Here is a 21331-nt window from a genome sequence, read left to right as displayed (position 1 = left end):
CGAGGGGCGCGTCAGGGAGCCCCAGGGCAGCCGCCACACCCTGGGTGCTTGGGGGGCCTCACGGGGCCAGGCGGGACCCAGACCGGGCAGGGCAGAGGTCGAAGCACCGGGTATGGGCCCGCCAGCTGGGAGAGAGATGAAAGCATGGAGGGAGCAGGGACGGAATCACCATCCCTCGCTCCCGACCGCTCGCTAGCTCCAGGTAGGGGCCGCTGATTGACAGCTGACACCGCCCCCTCGGCGCTCTCATTGGCCGCTCCCCACGCCGATCAGCGCTCAGCGCCGCCGGGGCCTGCTTCCCATTGGTGCGCTCTGCCCCGCCCCTCGCGCAGGATTCATAAGGGTGGCGAGGGGGCGGGGCCCGCGGCTGAGGGGGCGGGGCGGTGGCGGCTTAGCCCGCGAAGGCGGCGGCGGTCGAGCGCTGGAACGGCGGCGGCTGGAGCGGGATGGGACGGAGCGCGGCGCCAGGTGGGTGCGGGGCTCCGCTCCAGCCCCTCGTAGCCACGGTGCAGGGAGGGCAGGAAGGCGGGCGGCCGCGCTCAGAGGGTCCTTTCCCCGCCTGCGAGGCGCGCAGAGGGGGAGCAGCCGCTTTTTAGCGGTCTCCAGCCCGCGGGGATAATCCCGGCGCTGCCCTGCGGGAGCCCCTTTCTCCTCCCGGCCGCGGCGGGGGCGCCGGTGGGTCGCTCGGGAGCTGAGCTGCTGGCTGTGCTCCGCTGGCCCGGGCTGAGCTGCCCGTCCTCGGGCCCTCTCGCCTCAGCTTTGTTCCGAGTCCTCCGCTGGCCTCGGCCCCTCGCCGGTCCCCGGAGCCGCGGGGCGCGCTCCCCTTCCCCCGCGCTCGCCGGGGGAGGCTTCGGAGCTCTCCGTGCGTGGGGTCAGGGACGGCTCCCCGGAGTGTTCCCGTGTTCCCCGCGGCGCTCCGCTCGGGCAGCGGGAGCACGGCTTCCATTCCCGGGAGCCGCCCGCCCGCCCGGGGGGAGCTCGTTCCCCGCTCGTGTTCGCCCCCCGAGAGCGGCCCCCGGCACCGCCGAGGCTTTCTGGTGTCCGACGCTCTTCAAGTATTTAAGAAATAATCGTCTTTGGCTTTGAAGAGCTCTGGGAGTCCTTGACAGCTCGGGAACTTTTAAACCCTTCCCCGCCCCACCACGTTTGGTTTTTTTTTGTTGTTAATTTTTCTTTTTTTTCTGCTTGGCTCTTAAGTAAATGTGTTGCTGAGAAGAAGCCTGGAGTCTGAGTGAGTGCAGGCGTGTGAAGACAGGGATTTATCTCAATTGCTCAATGTCTAACACTGACCTAAAAGCAGTTAAAAATGCTTTGTTTATTCTCTTTCTTTCTGATATAGTTCAGTATTCGCTGCAGATAACAGAAGGGCTGATAGTTTTAGGTTGAGCAGTAATCTGTGAAGTGGGGCCAGTACTTGAGTGATTGGATACAGTTGTGAGATTCCTTGATAGAAGACACTTCAAAGCACAAATGGTGTAGTGTGTGTGATGTTTTTGCAGGAATAGGAAAAAGCTGTAGTTCTTTGTGCCTCTTTTGTAAACTGCAGCGAATGAGGGGACAGTATTCCTATTAGAAAAAGATGGGGCAAATTATGAAAGCAGCCAGGAACTTTAAGAAACTTTAAATCTGGGGATGAGGAGGTTGTTTTTTCTTGCCTATCATGTAAGACTGGCCTTCTTTTTAAAACTTGACATAGGGAATCAAAAAATATTACATTTAGTGGAGACAGACTGTTGTTTTGACTTTGGCTGATACAGTATTTTCCATAAACTAATATCGAGTGTACTTGAGGAGAGGAATGAAGTAATGGAATAAGGCTGCAGTTCTTATCCTGCAGTAGGCTGTCCCACACTACAGCACTCTGTAGTTCAGATGCAAAGTTGTGGGGCCCCTGATATATAAAGGCTGACATGATACAAAATAATTATGCTGCACTAGTGCTCAAGCTGGAAATCTGTGAAAGTTACTGGTTACAGTGCTTGCGAACTTCAGTGACTGAAGATTAAACTCTGTGTTTGAGCAGTGGAACTGAGCTTTGTCAGTTGTTATGCTACAGCTTTTTGCCTTTTAAGTTCTCATCAGAAGAAAATATGCTAAGATAGAAGGACAGTTATCTGCCCAAGGGCCCCAAGTCATTCTTACTAAGAATTAGGATGTTTTATCTGTAGCTATTCATTTGAGACTAGGACCATACTATGTTTCCCTTAAGTGATGTGGAAACTTGATTTGTTTCCAGCTGAATTCTGGGGATGAGTTGTGCAAAGCAAACTTTTTCTGTCCCTTGCTGGAAGGTTAGTTTTGTGTTTATATAGCTAGCGGCAGTCTGAATGGAGTTATTAGGCAGTGAACACAGAGGTTTTGTTGTACATGAAATAATGTATAATTGAGCCAGTCCTCTTCTCATTTTCCATGGCTGTTTTCCTCAAATAAAGAGAAAATAGAAAACATTTTTTTATCAGATACTCAAACAATGATCTTGATTATACTCAATAGTTACAGAAATTGAATAGTCTTTGTTAATCTTCCTATTTGTCCATGGAAGTATTAAAAATTACTTTACATGCCAGAAATAGAATTGCTTGTGCTTTAAAAAGGTACTTTCATAGCAGGAATAAGTTACTGTGGCTTCATGTTTGATTTATATGGTATAACACATGTGACATTTCATAGTTAATAACAGCATAAACCTGTTTTGTTTTTCAGTATATGCCTTATCTGTAAAACATGCCTCAAGGGATCATGATTTTATGAGTAGCAATGTAAACTCCTTGTATGTCAGCTCCTCTTTAGTGTGCCTACTTTAGCTCAGGCTTATTTACTTTATTCTTAAGAAGGTACGTGCCATTTACTTTTCTGAAACAAGAATAGCACTGTCTGTGGGCAGTATTGCTGTGTGGAGGAAAGAGAAAGAAAAACCATCATCTGACAGATGATAGAGTGTTTTGAAGTGTCTTACACAGTGATGAGAAGGACAGGGTTTCTGGAAAGCTAACCAAACCAGAGCAGATACTTTGGTGAAGAATTCCAGAAGAGCTGATAGTGATTGAATGTTTCCATCACTGTATCAGTGTGACCTGGGCATGAATTAGCTTTCATGCCTTTGCAAGTCTTTGTTTTTTGATTAAACTTCCTGCATGAGCAGTCATATATTAGTGTACTCTTTGTTCTTTTGAGCAGTCTCAGAGCACTCTCTTCCAGAGTTCTCTTGACTGCTTTGCGTGAGGAAGGAGCAAAAAATACTGCTGCAGGTAATTTCAGTCTGCTCTTGCAGGCCCGTCTTTAGCTGATGTGTACTTAATGTTGTCTTGTAACTGCACTGGAATCTTGTATAATACAACTCTTCTTGGACTTTTCAATTCGAATGGGATGTGTTATGACTTCCTGGTTCATGTGTGGCTCCAGCTAAAATTATTAGACAAGTTCTGGTCATTACTTTTGACTTGTTTTTATTTCATTTTTGCTTGCATAGGATCCTGAGCACAGGCAGTGTATCACATGAATTACACTGCTGGTGTAAGTTACTGATCAGGCTGTGTGTGCCCAGTGGGTTATGATACTAAGTTTTCTTAATTATCTCCATAGCAGAAATACATTAGTATACAGTACTGATGGGGAGCAATTGGTCTTGTCAGGCTAATTTCTTAGTACTCTAATCTTAATGGCATGCAGTAGATGGAGATCATTGATAGGATCAGATTACAAATGTCTTCCAGTGTAGGATATTGCTGTACTTTGCCTTTGGAAGCTTCCCTGTACAAGGAGTATGATGAATCGCAGGCTGTCACTGCTTATTCTCTTAAAAGGAAAGGTGGAGGTAGAGGGTGACTATTAACTTCTCCATATGGAAGGCTCACATACAGAATACCTGTAATCTAAGAAAAATTAGTGTCTCAACTGAGAATTAAATTGAAGCATCTCGAGCCTTAGCTCTGTAGCAGAGCTGCCACAGCACTTACATTCTCTCCTGAGAACTTAGTCTGCCTTTAGAGGTAAAAATGACAATAATCTCAAGTTACACCAGAATTATTTGTTACAGTTTAACCAAATGTTTTCCTTCACATTTAACTATTATTTAGATCCAAGCCAACCTTTGATAAAAGTTGTTGAAATGTTGCATTGGGTTCTTTTCGTAACTGGTAAAGCACAGTTTCACCCCTCTTCTGAAAATTCAAATAACTGAAATATTTTTAGCTACTGATGGATGTAATTTCTTCTGCCACAAGAAGAATCAAAATGCTTAGGAAGATGTTAAGAAATTTGTACAAACAGCTGGAGATCAAAATGGCAGCCTTTGTGCTGATTTAAGCTGCAAACTTGGAGCTTATCTTTGATTTCTTCATTTTTGGCAGGGGTGGTAGCTGGAGAATTATTTTGAAGGCTTCTAAGTATGGTAAATATTTGTTGGATTTGCTGGTTTTTATTTGTGTTAAGGATTTATAGGTGTCTGGAATTTCAACATGCTGTGAATTAGTTTTTCCTTTCACATACTGAAATATTCTGCTGTTGAACTGGTGGTGTTTTCTGTGTCTAGAAATGACCCAGAATGTATGGGGATTTTTTTTTCGGTGGACCTCTCAATTCAGCAGAATTTTAGTTAATCCTTCAAGATTCTTGGAGCCCCTTCCTATCTAACAAATATAATCTCTTTATTCTAACAGAGATTTAGTAGCCAAATTCAGTGATAGGGGAGAGCATGTGTTTCTCCTGAGTGTAAAGCATAGTATGCCACATTTTAATAAATATATTGGTTTTGAGTAGTCATTATACTCGTGCCACTCACATGCTTGAACTGATTTACTCTTACACTTTCAAGTGTATATTTTAGAAGCAGAGAAATTGAAATTGTTATTCAGTACTTCAGCTGATGGATCCCAGATTTCTTGGGCATATTCACAGTGGCAATCTGTGAAGTATCGGTACATACACAAGCTCTCCAAGTAATAGTTGGAGAGCTTGTGTATGTAATGGGTGATGCATAATACATCAAAACATGTTAGTAGTATCCAGTGAATGTTGGAATTGATTTCTTGATGTTGGTTTTGAAATCCCATAGTTGAAAAGGTCAGTATCAAGTGATGCTGAGGAAAGCCATTCATTTACTATGGACTTGGTGTTGTTGTAACAGAGCAACAGGCAGCTGTGGAGACTAATGTGCTAGAAGACAAGGCCTGCAAAGCTTGTTTTATTTTGAGACTTCAAACAGCCTTTGGAAACACTTCTTCGAGAAGTTCTTCTGCCTCATTACATATGAATGGATAAATGAAGTTTGAACTTGTGAATTAAAAGGGGGGCTTTAGTGGCAATGTGGCTTTTTAGTTTGTTTTTCTGTAGCAGTTAGGTCTTGCTGATCAGTTTTCTATAGAATGTTGAAATTCTCTGGAACTTATATCAGCACAGATTTACTGCAGAGTTATTTCCTGGGAAAGTAGTGTTTTTCTTTATAAAGCTTGGCTGCTGCTTTGAATGCTTAAACAGCTGCAAACATGGACAAGAATACATCACTTGAAGTGAAGCCTTTGATTTCATGCTGAATTTGAAGACACTCTTGTATCAATGTTTTTTGCACATGGAATATTGAAGTTTCTTCTCACCTCTGCATGCCAGCTTGAGCTGGAGTGGAGCTGCGGTTAAATCTTAAGTCGTATTTAAAGAGGATGTCTTGGTACAGTTATACTAGTGGTTTGGTTACAGTATCAGATTATTTAACTGAATAGTAGGAGAAGGGTATTTGCATTGCTAGACAAGCAGATGTGCAAGCCATGTGCTTTCTATCCATTCTTCTTTTGGCAGAAGGAACCAGGAACTAGCATTTCAGCAGCTTCTTTTTTTTGTCCCCTAGATGGAGGAGATCTTGTCTCCTTCTGCTCAGCCAGCTTGCTTCTCTTGAAGCTTTCCCTTCCAATCCTACAGGTCTTGTACATGTTCACTGTAGCAGTCATCAAGCGCTGCTCATGCTCTTGTAGACTGTGCTGAAATTTCAGGTATCCTTTGATTCAGGGTGGGTAGCTCCACACAAGCACATAGTGAACATCAGGAGATACACCTCGTTATAGCTCAAGCTATTCTTGCTGTAAAGACAGACCTTCATGTCTAGTTGCTGAATTTCTGTACTGGATATGCACTGGTAATGACAAGAGAAGCTTCCATGTTGGTGGACTAATAAGTGGTTAAGTTTTTAGCCTTAAGGATTTTTATCATCCCAAAATAGCTGCATCTGAAATACTAATGTAACATCATTGGGATTCTGATTTTTTTCCTAGAATACTTGCCATCTTACTGGAGAAGGTGTGTGCTTGGCGAAGTGTTGTTCTGGTTGCTGTACTAACAATTCTGAGGGCCTTGGATCTGCAGCTTGCTGTGATGCTTGGTCACACAGCTGGCTGAAGCACTGTCTGACTAGTTGGCTTGATGCTGGAGCAGGTTTAGCAATCTTCTGTAATTTCTCTGTCTTGGAGGGTGATGGCAAGGTTCTGTTCAACGGGATTTAGAATTCTACTTGCAAAAACTGGGGAGAGGGAGGTGATACTCCACCGTTGGGGAATATTTCAGAACTTCTGTTGTCTTAGCTGCTTGGAATGGACGAAATATTTTACATTATTTAGTAAATTGGTCCAGTTACTATTTCTGTGCATTATTAACGAAGGACAGAGTCAAATATTGTAGTAGACATCTTAAACCTCTGGCTTTCTGAAATGTACAGAGATAAATCTTATATAGTATATAGTCAAATCTGCATCTTTCTGTTAGCCGTTTCATCTCTTAATCTGAAACTATTGAGGCAGCAGTGAAATTACCACCTTTACTGGGTATGTAGTATGTATTACTGCTGCCTGTGACAATGACTGCTGAAATCCCAAATTGATTGCCTTCTCTCCCCATTTCATGCTTTAAAATGAAGCTGTTAAATGTTTTGTGTGCCACTTCCTCATTTGCATTTTCTGTTCCACTTCCTCTTGCTGCAAACTCTCGCTGATGCATTTTTTCTGAAGTCTTTTACTTCCCTTTGAAAGTCACTCCTATATCCTAGTAATCCCTGTAAAAAAGACAAACGTTATGATGAACTTCTGCTTTGTGTCATTTCTAGTAAAACCCACTGATGCCTTATTTTTAGAGAGTGAAATACTTGGAGATGTAAAAAAAACCAAACCCCAGCAAAAACCACAACAAAAACCCTTCCCAGCTGCCACGTGCATCCCTGAAAAAAATTTAAAATGGAGGGAAGTAGATGCAAGACATGAAGTGTAAATCCTTGCCAAATGTAAATCCTTCTTCCCTTAGCTGAGTGAACTGCTTACTATCAGATTTCTTTAAGCCACAGAATGTTGGTTTTGGCAGGAACATCAGAAAGAGTTTTCTTTCTTTTAAACAGTTGTTGTTTGGAAAACAAGCATATGTTTGGCATCATCATAGGCTTCAAAAAGAGGAAAAAGTGATTTTATTTTCAAAACATATAGTAGAACTATATTTTCAGCAGAATCAAATGTTAAATGCTTCTGGAAGCTTAAATATAATAGTGTGTCCATAAAGTTGGTTGTCAAGGTTGAAACAACAAGCACAGTTAGCCCCGAAATGCTAATCCAAGCTTGGCAAGTGTGTTTCTCAGCCAAGTGAGCTGAGGAAGTTAGAGAAGCACATAGGCAGCCTGTAATAATCAAGTTTTTTAAAGCAAACTTAATTCTTGAGGCTCAGTTATAAAAAAATGCAGCCTTATTTTATACTTTTGGTAATGGCGATGTTAAATGTAAGACCTGTGACTCTAAATCTGTAGTTTGAGTATCCCCACTATTATTCATCCTGGTGGAATTATTGCTGTTAATGCTTTTGAATATGAAGCATTAGAAAGTATACTGAATTAGGTTTTGTGAACCTAAGGGATGATAGTCTAAATAATGAACAGCTTTGATTTGTTGGTCAAAGATAACTTACTTCATGCCTCATCACAGAACAATGAATGCAGCATAGAGCCATCTGGGTACTCAAATAAGTTTGTGTAGGTTCACTGAGTTACAGGGATAGGCTAAGAAATGAGAAAAATGATGTGTTTTAGCACTGGGTGGGAAACATCAGGGTGATTGAACTGTGAGGGTGAGAAGTATGGGTGTTGAATCTAGAGGAATAAAACTAGTGAATTTAATTGAGGATTACTGAACATTGTTATAATCTCTTGAAGATGTTTAACCTGATATTTTAGAGCTAAAATATAGGGGAAACCTTCAAACAAAAGCTTGTCTGAAATATGAAGCTTGAAGGACAAGTGTTCTTTTGTCAGAAGTGTATTTTTGAGGCTTCTAAATCCGCTTTGAACAAAATACTAAAATAAATGTAACTGTAGGAAGATAAGACTGTAGAAATAATTGAATTCCACTGTGGATTAGTTAATTTGCATTATATTAGTAGTGTTCTTTAAAATACGCCTTCCATACTTTTTTGCTCATTTCTGCAGGTGTGTAATCAAGTGTTCATCCTCTTTTCTTGTTCAAAGCATATAGAATTGATGATTTAAACCAGATTGTTATTGGGTGCTAAAAGAAGAACAAACTTCGCCAAAGTGGGAACCTTAAGCAGTATGATTTGTTTTGTAGGCTTGAAACAACTTTTGGTGATTCTGCATATAAGAGAACATGACCTATGGAACAGCTGGCCCATAAGTAGTACTTTTGTAGCACAACAGACTTATTTACATGTTTACTTGGTAATAAGCTACTCCTGAATAAATATATTTTTCGAGGGCAAAATATCTCTATACTGTTGTTATGCTTAAAAATGAGGTAATTGTGAAAACATTGGATCTTGAAAGTGTTGGGGGCACTTACCTCTTTAAAAAAAGTGTGATTCCCATGATAATCTGCAGCATGGTTTTCTAAACTAACAAAGCCAGTATTCATCTGCACTGTGCAGAAGGAAACACTGTATTATTTGGGATCAGATGATAGTTTTAAGTGGTACTTTATTAAGGAGGCTTTGAAAAAAAACAAACAATAAACCCCAGACATCAACAAAAACCTCCAAACAAACAAGGTTCCATGTCTTCTTGGATTATCTGTTTTAGCTCATTGTACTTGGTGCAGAATTTGCCAGAGGTTTCATAACCTGTAATGACATGACTGGTCAGCTCAAATGCTTGTGGAGCTTACACCTGCTGAGCACTTGCTGGTCATAGAGGTCGCGTCTGAAGAGCTACACGAGCATTTAAAACCGAGGTCAGGTGTGGTGAAAGAGTAAAGGCATCAAGTTCTGCATCTGCTGTGGCTTTACCTGCAGCCTTCCACCCATCTGCAGTGCATGTGCTGGTGCTCTTTGAACAAAAGCTTCATGCATGGCATATCAGTAGTTTTAATTGAGCCTCCCTGTCTGGTTGTATTTTATTCCTCTACTGCTCTCTGGCCAGCACCAAGCAGCTGTTAAATAAAGAGGGAAAGAGGAAGCCATGTGTCACAGCTGTGCAGCTCTGGTCCTGCCCTCTGGGAAGTGGAGTTGTTACTCTTCAAAGCATTGTGTGGTTTCTGCATTTTATATGGAGTTGGGAAGAGGTGGATTTGAAGCTGTGCCGGGTTTCCTGCTGTCTTTTCTCTCTTCCCATCCCAGAATGAAGTGATCAGTAATATCCAGAATGTCATTGCTTCCATTTCCAAATGTAAGTCACACATTGCTGTGGAGCTGTCAGCTGCTGCCTGGGCAGGCATGGCATTGCCCTGGGACATGGCATCCCTTCTTTCCTGTGACATCCTCTGCCTCCACTCCTGCCTACATAGGGTTAAACAGAATAGCTGCTCTTCAAATGAAAAAAAATTCTTGCATGTTTATTGGCAGCCCATATCTTTCAGCAGCCCAGTCTTTCAGCAACTAGTTGCCACATTAAATGTTTATTTTTTTCCCGAAAGTCAAGATACTTTGAATCTTACATGATGTATATCTGTATTTAATTATTGAAAATCTAAATTATTTATAGTTTTCAAAATGTTAATAGAGGAAGGCAGAATTGAAATGGATATTTTCTGGTTGTTGGAAGATTGAGGAAGGGATGCAGACAAGAAACCTATCCAGAACAGGATAATTTACCTGCAATCACATTGTTATGGAGATATCTGAGATATATTTATTGTATGTATTAAGTAATTTAGATTTTCTTTGTGGTCACATCATATCTTAGTTATTGTTTCTAAATTTCTTAATGGAAATTACTTTATAAGATGCTGCATTTGTGGCAGCTGACTGCTTCTTTTTCCTCCCCCCCAGTAGAAAATACTAAACATGGCTGTGAATGTCATAGTGAAGCAATCCGAAGGATAAGATATATTGAATTTATGGGAATATGTAGTGGGAACAGGTAAAATTAGTCTCTTTAGTTAGTATCAACTGCATGGTGTTGAATCTGATGGTAAGGCAGTAGATGACCTGGATGGGTTATGTGATTAGGATAATGAAGTAGATATTTTTCATTACCCATATTAAAAAAGTATTTTAAAATTCCTTTTTATGAAAACAGGTCTTAATTAAAACTATAAAAATCCCATGGTAACAGCAGGCATTGTTTTAAGCCACTTCAGCCTTCTTTTCAAAAGAAAAAGTGGACTTTATTTCACATACTTCTGGATTTCTGGTGATTTGTTTGATCTTCCTAAACTGCTAAGCTCCTCTACATTGAGTGAGATTTGAGGTCAGAGATCCATGCAAAACTGCTTTAGTTTAACTGGCTTATAAATAAAAATGTTTATAACAAAAAAGACCCAAAGGAAACGAACACAACTGTCTGTTGCATCTGGCCCTTTAAAAACAGGAGGAGGGAGGGAAAAAAACCCTAGAGAAACTGGGATAGACCTGAACCATGTAGCTAATGCTAAAGTATGCCAGTCTTTTTCAAGAACAGCTTTCCAGCTGGGATGAAATAAGGAATAATTCAATACATAAGTTTCACCTGTTAAAAAGCTTTCATTTCTGTCCCTCCCTTCTCACCCACCATATTTCTTTACATGATAATGTCCTTGATTGAACCCCATAGGTCAGCTGTAAGGAGTCATTAACTGTTGAATTGCGCTGAGTTTTAATTTTCTAAATGGTGGCTCTTTAGTGATTAATCTGTATGATACCTCCATCTGTGTGAAAACAATTTATATGGTTTTTGAGACTAAAACTGGGGGAAAACCCCACACATTTCACAAATATCTTCCTAGTGATAAAACATAATGGTTTTATGTATATAGAGAAATCTGTATCTGTAGGTACACAAGGCTTTATAAATGAAATAACTACAGCAGGAGCTACATGCATACACGAGTATGTGCATATGAGAGAGATGTTTAGGATAACAGTATTCCAGTTGGAAGGCACCTACAGCCGTTGTCCAGTCCAGCTGTCTGACTGCTTCAGGGCTGACCAAAAGTTAAATCACGTTCTTAGGGATGTTGTTCAAATGCCTCTTAAACACTGTCAGGGGTTGAGGCATCAACCACCTCTCTAGAAAGCCTGTTTGAGAGTGTGACCCCTCCCTTGGTGATGAAACACTTCCTACTGTCCTGCCTGAACCTCACCTGGAGCAGCTTTGAACCATTCCCATGTATCCTGTCACTGGGGCCCAAGGAGCAGAGCTCAATACTTCTCTTTTCACATCCCTTCCTTGGGAAGCTGTGGAGAGCAGTAAGGTCACCACTCAGCCTCTGTTTGTCCAAGCTAGACAAACCCCAAGTCCTCAGCCACTCATTACAGGACTTTTCCTTACAGGCCCTTCTCCAGCTTTGTTGAGCCTCTCTAGACACATTCAAGCACCTCCACAGCCTTCATAAATTGTGCAGCCAAGAGCAGTAGACAGTCCTTGAGGAGAGGCCACAGCAACACTGAATGCAGCAGGACAATCTCCTCTTTTACCTGGCTGGTGATGCTGTTTGATGCATCCTGGGATGAGGTTTGCCCTCTTGTCTGCCAGGGCTCACTGCTGATTCTGACTGTGCTTCTGCCCACCATGTACTCCAGATCCCTCTCCCAGTTTCTGCTTGTGTCTGGCACTACTTTGTCCTAGGTGCACAATCCAGCATTTGGACTTGTTCAATTTCATGCTATAAATCATAGCCCAGTGTTCCAATCTATGTAGATCCCCCTCTGCAAAGCCCCCTGTTCCTCAGGAAAGCCAAAAGCACCTCCCAGTTTGGTATCAGCAGCAAACTCAGTAAAGGTGCACTGCACTCCTGCATCCAGATCATTGGGAAGTACAGGAACGGGACTGGCCCTGGAGCTGACCCCGGAGGAGCGCTGCTGGGGACCGGTCACCAGCTGTACCCCCTTCACTTTACAGCCCTTTGAGCTCTGCCCTTCAGCCAGTCCTTCACCCAGCATGCCATGAACCCACTTGTCCTGCAGCTGGACAACTTGTCCAGAGGGATGTTGTGACAGTATCAAAAGCTTTCCTAAAAACCCAGAAAAAGGCATCTACTGCCTTCCCTTCGTTAGATCTATGACCTTATCAGAAAAGGTTATCAGATTAGTTTATTAGTTATGACTTTCCTTTTGTGAACGCATATTGACTCTGCCTGATAATTGCATTAGTCTTTAAATGCCTTTCAGTGTTACCCAGTATAATCTTTTCTTCTATGATTTTTCCAAGAGCTGAGGCTACGTTAACAGGCTTGTAGTTTCTTGGATCTTCCTTCATACCCTCCTTGTAAATTGGAGTAAAACAAGATCTGGACCAGCAGGGACCTCTCTTGACTGTGAAGACTTTTGATAGATGATGGACAGGGGGGTGCTGCTGAAGCATCCACTGGCTCCTTCAGAACTCTGGGGTGAATCACATCATTCCCCATGGAATTGGAAATATTCAGCTGATCCCTTAGAATTTCATTGTTCATAAATGGAAACTCACTGTTCCCACACTCACGGTCTTCCATCTTGGGAGTGGGCAGCCCCAGGTCCATCAGTATGGTGACTGAAGCAACCTGATCAGCAGGTTGAGGGAGGTGATTTTCAACTTCTGCTTTGCTCTTGTGAGATCCCACCTGCAGTGCTGCATCCAGCTCTGAGGCCCCCAACCTAAGAAGGATGTGGACATGTTGGAGCAAGTCCAGAGGAAGGCCATGAAAATAATCAGAGGGCTGTACCACATCTCCTGTGAACACAGGCTCAGAGAGCTGCAGCTGTTCAGACTGAGGAAGAGAAGGCATTTTGTGACAGGACAAGAGGCAATGGCTTTAAACTGAAAGAGAGTAGATAGGAAGAGGTTCTTTACTCAGAGGGTGGTGAGGCACTGGAACAAGTTGCCCAGAGGTGTTTGGATTCCCCATCCCTGTAAGTGTTCAAAGCCAGGTGGCTCTGAGCAGTTGGGATAGTGGATGGTGTCTGCCCATGGCAGGGGGTTTGGAACAAGATGATAATTAAAGTCACTTCCAATCTAAGCCATTCTGTAATGGAAAAAAAACCACTGACCGACATTGTTTTTAATTCACTCCTAGCAGTCACTTAATCATCCATTTCCCACAAGTCCAATGTTTTGTTTTAGATCTCTTGCTATTTATATACTTTAAAAAGCCTTTTTATGGGATCATAAAGCAGTTCCCAATGGAAGCAAGCTTCATACCTCAGTTGTGGTTTTTTAACAAAGGATGTGGCCTCTTAGGAGGACATAATAACAGTTAAGGTGAATTTTTTTCCATGTATCTACCCAGCTCTAGATCACAAAGTGTTATTCTGTCTGCTAGGGTGAAGGATGTGCCTTCCGTTCTCCAAACATTAAATCTGAGTGCTCTTATGTTTTTTCATTTCTCTTTCACCACCAAGCTGTGGGGAAATTAGCCGTGGAGTGATGCGAGTTCCCGCTTTCAGCTAGATGCAGATGTAAAAATATGTTTTGGCCCTGAATGGGGTGTGCTAGAGAGAGCAGCTGCTTGCTTGATCCAGGCTGTGACCATCTGCATAATTCTGATTCCATGGAATTGAAGTTGGCTGTCAGCTACAGCATTGTTGAGTTGTTTAGCAGGACCTGGTGCTACCTCCTTCCCTGTGGCGCTTCTTTATTGGTGTCGTGTTTTTCCGCTTTTTAAAAACCACATCAGTTCTGTTTAATTTCTCTTTTTTTCCTGGACATTTTGAAACCTACTAGATTTCATTTCTCCATCTTGAGGTGTCTCATTTGTGGTTTATGTGTGTGTATATATGGTATTTTTGGTTAATGCTTTTCAGCAGGGTTCTGTGGCCTGTGCTGATTCCTGCTTCCCTTACTCTGCCACTTCTCTCTAGCATTATGAAACTGTAGAGTACAACCTACATGAGCCTCTACTATTTCTGGAGATGTATGAGTGAAGAAAATACTAAGTTTTGTTCAGCACAAGGTGAAATCTGTTATTTGATTTGAATGTTGGCTGTTAATGACCTGACAATATTTTTGGATTGATTTTATCTCCAAATTCAGGTACTTTAATGAAGCATTTAACTTGAAAGTCACATCACCTAGCCTTGGACTAATCCCCTAATGAACCCACAGGTTTTCTGTCTGGAGTATTTAGATAAAGCATCTGTCTAGATGTTCATGCTTTTTAGCAGTGCCTGCTTACAACAAGAAGTGAGGTTGAATGCTCCAAAAAGTACAATTTAAGGGACCTTTCTATTTCAAGAAACATATTCTTAAATATTAGTAATTGAAAAACTGTGCTATGTAATGCTGGGTGGGTAACAACTGGAATTAGAGATGCTGTCTTCTGAGGATGACCCATTTTTAGAGTTGTTACATGACAGTAGGGATCCACTTGAGTAAAGGCATCAGCATTCCTTTTGTGAAGCATTAGGGAGACATCTTTGCAGGCCAGGAGTGGAGTTAGGAGGGAGCTCTTTGCTATTCTGTAAAGATGTGTACTCTGACTTTCTGGAGAAGAGTGTAGGGCTGTATTGGGAGATGGAGCAGGCTGACAGTACAGAAGACTTGTACTGTGATATTAGGGTTGTTATCTGTGGAGAATTTAGGGATGGTGAATGCTCCCAGGAAACCTTTTCAAGTGTTTGAAAACATTTTGATATTGATATCCCATCTGAAATCTGTTCCTTTTTAGAGGTATTGGCCTTTTGTCTTTCCTGGTGGTGGAAGAATCCTCTCTTTTTGGATCAAAGACAAGAGAGCATCTTCCGGTCTCTTGTAGTTGCTACTAGTAATTTGTGGTATAATCTTTGTTTGGCTTAATTTGCAGTAAAGAGTCAGTGCCATAGAAGAGAGTGTAGTCCTGGGCAGACCTCTTGTTGAGGCATCAAAGAGGTGATAGATGTAGGGATGGTCTTGCTTCCTACCAGCAAAGAATGTCTGACAAGCCACTGCTGTTGCTTGTAGGCTTGATGGGCTGGCTTTTGTAGATTGCAAAATCTCTGAAGATCAAGTGTTTAACCTCAGATAAATTCCACAGGATGTTTTGGATTTTGCAAACCTGCTGTTTAGAAGGGTTTCCTCTGTCCAGTACTGAAGGACTGCTATACTCAGTCAATTAGTGAATATTTGTACCATAATCCAGTGAGTGAAATGGAATAAAAGAGACATCCAGTACTCCACACAGGTTGGATTTTTTTACTTTATCTGCCTGTGCTCTGAAGAAAAATTTCAAGAACTTGAACTTGTTTGTTCCTTGGGAGGAATTTGTGTCAAAGGACATGCTGGGTGTGGTGACTAAGTCTGACTGTCAGAGTGGTTCTCAAGGAGATGCAGAGTGGGAAGGTATCCCTTGAGGGCTTGTCAAAGGGCAGATTGCTCTCTGTACTCCAAGTAGAGTGTTTATTCCAAGTAATTTTGCATTTCTGGATGCTGCAGAGGCTCATTGATTAGACAACAGCGAGTGAATCTTTAATTAAAGACCACCTGGAAAACATGAGTTGCCATGTCTTTATGCTGCTCCTGTTCTGTGCTCGAATTTAAGACTGGGATATGGAACAATCTAGTTTAGAGATTTAAAGATAGTCTAGTTTAAAGGTAAGAAACTTCTGAGTTGTCTTGATCAGTCTTAGGAAGGCTGCTTAAGATGTGCTCCTGAGAGGCCCCTCAGTTTTAAGTAACTGATCGTATGGCTCTTTTACAGAAAAGCCCCCATCCCACTGTAGAAGTACATAAGATCAAGGGGGACCTAACCACTAACTGATGTGCGGTTCTACTCTTTGAAGGCTTCAGAACCTGTCTGGGTTTTCCAAATATGTGTTGCAGAGTTACAGTAGTTTCTAAGATTGAATTTCATACTTTTAAGATTGAATACATGCACAAATTTAACAAGGCAAACCAGTATTGAAGTTTTAAACCACTTCCTTTTTTGTGTGTATGCATTGGTAATGCAGTTACTTGAATTCAAGCTACAGTGGTAAGCTTTGGGTCTCCATATATGAAAACATATTTTAAAAACCCTCCCCCTACCCCAGAAAGCAGACTTCAAAATAAAATCCTTTTTTGACCATTTTCATGATGACCTGCCATTTGGATACTTTTAATCCTCAATCTGTGTAAAAGTTATGTCTTGCATTAAATCCTTTATTTTTTTTCCCTGTGGATTTCTGAAGTAATCCTCTGTGTGCCATATAGCTTGTTCTTCAAATTGCTTGCCTATAATATCCTCATTTCTAGGAGTTTTGTTTAGAAAGCTTTAAAACAAAATTCAGCTGGATATAAATTTCTTACCAGAAGTCAGTGTTACCCATTCTGCATGTCTAAATTCTTGTCCTGTTGAAACTGTTTAGTACTTTCTGTAATTTAGTCAGTGAATGTGTCAAACGGGGCACTTGGCAGAGGAGTCAGTGATGTTCTTGATAATAAGTAAGAATCTTGTTATAATGCTTTTATTGTTTTCCTTTTTTTGCCTCTTGGGGATTTCATGGGAAAGAAAGAATCCATTCAAAAGGGAATGTGTGTATTTTCACAGTTGGGCAGTACATAGGTATTGCTGGACTGTTAGTGGTGCACCAAAACATATTTTCCTTCCTGTATCTTGTGTTTTCATCATAGCTATGTATCTTAAATGTGGAACACATAGAGAGTCCAACACTTTGGCTTATCCTGGGCCTTTTTCAATATTCTACTAAAAAAAATAATCAAAAATCTGATTGCAAAAATAAAGATCTAAAACTACTTGACATTGACCACGTCTTGATGTTTTTATTTAGCCAGGTAAGGATTTATACTGAAATACACATCAAGATAGTTGATTTGATTTTCACTCTGAAAGCTGAGATTTGTCTTCACGGCATGGTAGTTCTCAGCTTTCTTTCCATCCCTTTATAGGTTCTGTATTGTTGATCTGAGTGAGGAGTTCTTTCATCACAAAATGGATTCAGGGATCCTATTTATGTAGTGCAGCACTGCAGACAGTGTGTAAATGTAAATGATGGAAGTAAACTGCAGCATGTGGACAAAAACGTGTCACTTATGTGGGGAACTTAGAACTTCCTGAAGTGCCTTTGCTGCTGAGGATATCGTAATGTGTAAATACATTCTCAGACAGCCTCGTAGTACTGGAGGGTTTAAGATCTATATAAAGTTCCAGTCACCTTGTACGACAAGTGCTCTATGATGTCTGTTCTGTAGTGTTGTTAATGTAGTGCTGTTTGCTCTAAAGCAGATTTACTCTTTCCTGAGCCACAGGCATACTTAAATCACTGCTGGTTGAAGTCACTTACAGAATCACAGAATGGCTTGGGTTGGAAGGAATCATAAAGAGCATCTGGTTCCAATGCCATTGCCATGGGCAGAACATTTTCCGCTAGGCCAGGCTGCTCAAAGCCCTATCCAAGCTGCCCTTGAACACTTCCATAATTTCTCTGGGCAATCCATTCCAGTCTCACTACCCTCACAGTGAGGAATTTCTTTCCGATATACAACCTAAACATACCCTCTTTCAGTTTAAAGCCATTCCCTCTTGTCTTTTCATTACAAGTCCTTGTGAAAAGTCCATCTCTAGCTCTCTTGTTGGTCTCCTCTTGGTACTGGAAGTTGCTGTAAGATCTCCCTGGAGCCTTCTCTTGTCCAGGATCTTGTCTTCATAGGACAAGGTGCTCTAGCCCCTCTAATAATCATTGTGACCCTCCTGGAATCCCTTCAGCAGGTCCACGTCTTATGTTAACTTAGGCAAATAGCTTTCCCCATATAGTACATCTGTCCTGGTAGTGAGAACGTGAATGAATTGTGTGCATGTGAGCCTTTATAATGTGTCTCTTTAATTTTTCTCTAAGCACATAAACACTTAAGTGAGGACCAAGACCTTGGCCAACTGGTAGATTTTGTGAGCAAGTTAACTGGAGGACAATATTTTATTTGGAATAGGTGGTTACTGCACCAGTGGTTAGTGGAATCAAGGTCTGGGCACCTTAAAGTTGTGGTATTCTCAGGGAGAATGAAGGAATGTGAGCAAGGCAGGTGGTGACAGTGACCAAGCAGGACACTGCTATGTTGCCTTTGTGGTGGAAATCTGTGTGGTGACTTAAACAGTGTTTTGCTCTTCTAGATGCTTTTTCTTTCTTACACATCACGGTTTATAATTGTGTCCTTGAGATAAAAAAATTTTTTCCTCTTGTAAATTTTAATTGTCTAAAATATTTAGGAAAAAAGAAAGCATTGAAGCACCTCTTTTAAATTCTGGTAATAGTATCACCCTCCTCTAAGCAAGTGATCTGTTTTAGAGATCATTTTTATATAGTTCTTGCAGAAAGGGCATTTATATCTTAACTGCAAAACCCCATAATTTATAAAAATTTAGTGTATGACTAAATGCTAATCTATAAGTCACAGGGTTCTCTTGATGCTAAGAACTGTAATATTTTCATGGAAACATCTCACTACTTAATTTTTGCAAGAGATTCTCATTTTTTTTAGTCGGTTTTAGTGGGTTTCTGTTCAGTAATATTTAATTTGCTGTGAAGGATCTCAGAGGGATTTAAGACTGCTGTTTTATTGTGCATTACTGTAGGCTGTTACATCATTTTTCCATCGCTGCAATCTTCAAGTGGGTAAATGTTACTTTCTCTGCTGATATTTCTATTTAAAAATTGATTATAAAATAACACAAGCTATTTTGTTACCTTGAAAAAAATTAAGGTGTATCATGAAATATTTAGCACAAAATGGTTAAAACTGTCTGGATTCTACTCATGTATATTTTACGAAGCTTTTTTTAGCTGATTACTAAACTGAGCCCCAGTTTTAATGCATATTTTTAATTATTCTGTTACTGAAAGACTAAGTTAGATTTGTCTTTGTTTGCAGAAAAAGCCACCTGAGTGTGCCAGGAAGTTAGAGAACAGCTGTCTTCTCAAAGGCATACACAGGACGGATATTCCACACTCCTTTTTAAATGGTAAGTTGTTCAAGAGAGCTCTTGCTGAATGTTCCTTGTCACTTTGCATTTGTGTGAATCTATTACAAATAGCTTGGATGACTGTGATAAGTCCCTCAAACTGAAGACCAGTGATGAATTTAGAAACTTTTCCAGAAGGGTTTGAGTTACCCTTGGGAAGGAGGTTTATATTTTTGTGATATTGAAGATGTGCTGTTTTAGGCCCTGAAACAAATGTCAAAAGCATTGTTCACACAGGAGACTGGTAGCATTTAAATACTAATCTTATTGTGTAGAAACTGAAATAAATTCACTTTATTCATAGTTGTTCATGAGCTACTGGATTTATAAATTTGCATCTGTTAATTACTTTTACCCTGTATAATCTGTACTTTGTTGATGTATTGTCTAAGAGATTTAAACTAAATCTGCTGAAGTTGAATGTTTGTTGGCATCAAAGTGCAACGGATAATAAAAGATTTTTATTTATTGATATTAAACTAGCTGTGTGGGGGAATATTTCCCTGCCTCCAGTCTGTCTTACTGCCACACTCAACACCAGGGACATTTAGATAAGGATTATCTGTTACAGAATCACAGAATCACAGAATTTCTAGGTTGGAAGAGACCTTTAAGATCATCGAGTCCAACCCATCATCTAACACCTCAACTAGATCATGGCACCAAGTGCCAGATCCAGTCTTTTTTTAAACACATCGAGGGATGGTGACTCCACCACCTCCCTGGGTAGATGATTCCAGTATTTGATCACTCTTTCTGTGAAAAACTTCCTCCTTAATTCTAGTCTGTATCTCCCTTGGTGCAGTTTGAGACTGTGTCCTCTTGTTCTGTCTGCTGTTGCCCGGAGAAAGAGAGCGATGCCCAGGTCACCACAGCCACCCCTCCGGAAGTTGAAGAGAGTGATAAGGTCACCTCTGAGTCTCCTTTTCTCCAGGCTGAACAACCCCAGCTCCCTCAGTCGTTCTTCATACGGCTTGTGTTCCAAGCCCCTCACCAGCCTCATTGCTCTTCTTTGGACCCGCTCAAGCATCTCAACGTCCTTCCTAAACTGAGGGGCCCAGAATTGGACACAATACTCAAGGTGTGGCCTCACCAGTGCTGAGTACAGGGGAAGAATGACCTCCCTGCTCCTGCTGGTCGCACCATTCCTGATACTGGCCAGGATGCCGTTGGCCTTCTTGGCCACCTGGGCACACTGCTGGCTCATGTTCAGCCGGCTGTCAACCAGCACCCCCAGGTCCCTTTCCACCTGAGCACTGTCCAGCCACACCGTCCCCAGCCTATAACGTTGCAGGGGGTTATTGTGGCCAAAGTGCAGGACTTGGCACTTGGACTTATTGAACTTCATCCCATTAGATTCTGCCCATCCATCCAACCGTTCCAAGTCCCTCTGCATTGCTGAAGAGTAGCACTTCTCTCACTGTGTGACATAAGAGGTGGGACACACCTGGGGGTGCTAATGGTGGACTGCTGGCAAGGTGCAGACAATTTTGTTACAGTAAGTAAAGCTGATAGTTTTGTGCATGTGTGTATTTGCAGGGAGCTGCAGCTTGTTGGTGTCTGCAGTGGGAGAGAGACAGTTTTTGAGCAGAGGAAAAGCTGAAGAGCAGATTTGTTGTTCTTCCTTCTGAGAGGATGAAGTTAAAAGTAGTGTTAGCTACCTGTAGGAGAGACTTCCTGCATTGCACACCACAGTGCTGCCTTTGTCAGAAACCATGGCCAGCCTTGCTTCAAGGTCTCTGAGAACAGTAAAATAAGCAGCAGTGCTTTAGGAGAGTGTCCTGTTCTCCTGTGTCCTAGAGCCGGCTCTGTCTATAACCCTGCCTATGATCCTTTGCCACACTTTCCCACTCAGCTGAAATTCACTTATGCTTATTTCAGTTTTGAGTTCTGAGGATATGTTTGATGATACTCCAGATGCTTTTCAGCATATAGGTTCTCAAAGACATTGTACTTTAAGTTAAGAAAAAGAAGAATTCTGGAAAATGTGTGCATTCACAATTTCAAGTAGAAAACTGTGTTGAGGAATGGAGGAATAA

The 21331-nt window shown here is 41.5% G+C and overlaps 1 protein-coding gene across 2 annotated transcripts in view; it reads left to right on the top strand.

Moving 5' to 3' along the window:
• Positions 1-377: 377 nt before the first annotated feature.
• The window catches only part of WASF3 (WASP family member 3), a 66171-nt gene continuing 45217 nt past the window's right edge, over positions 378-21331 (top strand). For both annotated transcript variants that reach the window (XM_030946037.1, XM_030946029.1), the window contains exons 1-2: positions 378-468; positions 19202-19292. The gene's annotated coding sequence lies outside the window, so the exon portion shown is untranslated. The remainder of the gene's footprint in view (positions 469-19201; positions 19293-21331) is intronic.

The sequence above is a fragment of the Camarhynchus parvulus genome, chromosome 1 (assembly GCF_901933205.1).
Source record: "Camarhynchus parvulus chromosome 1, STF_HiC, whole genome shotgun sequence".
Lineage (NCBI taxonomy): Eukaryota > Metazoa > Chordata > Aves > Passeriformes > Thraupidae > Camarhynchus > Camarhynchus parvulus.
This window is presented reverse-complemented; position numbering and strand designations above follow the sequence as displayed.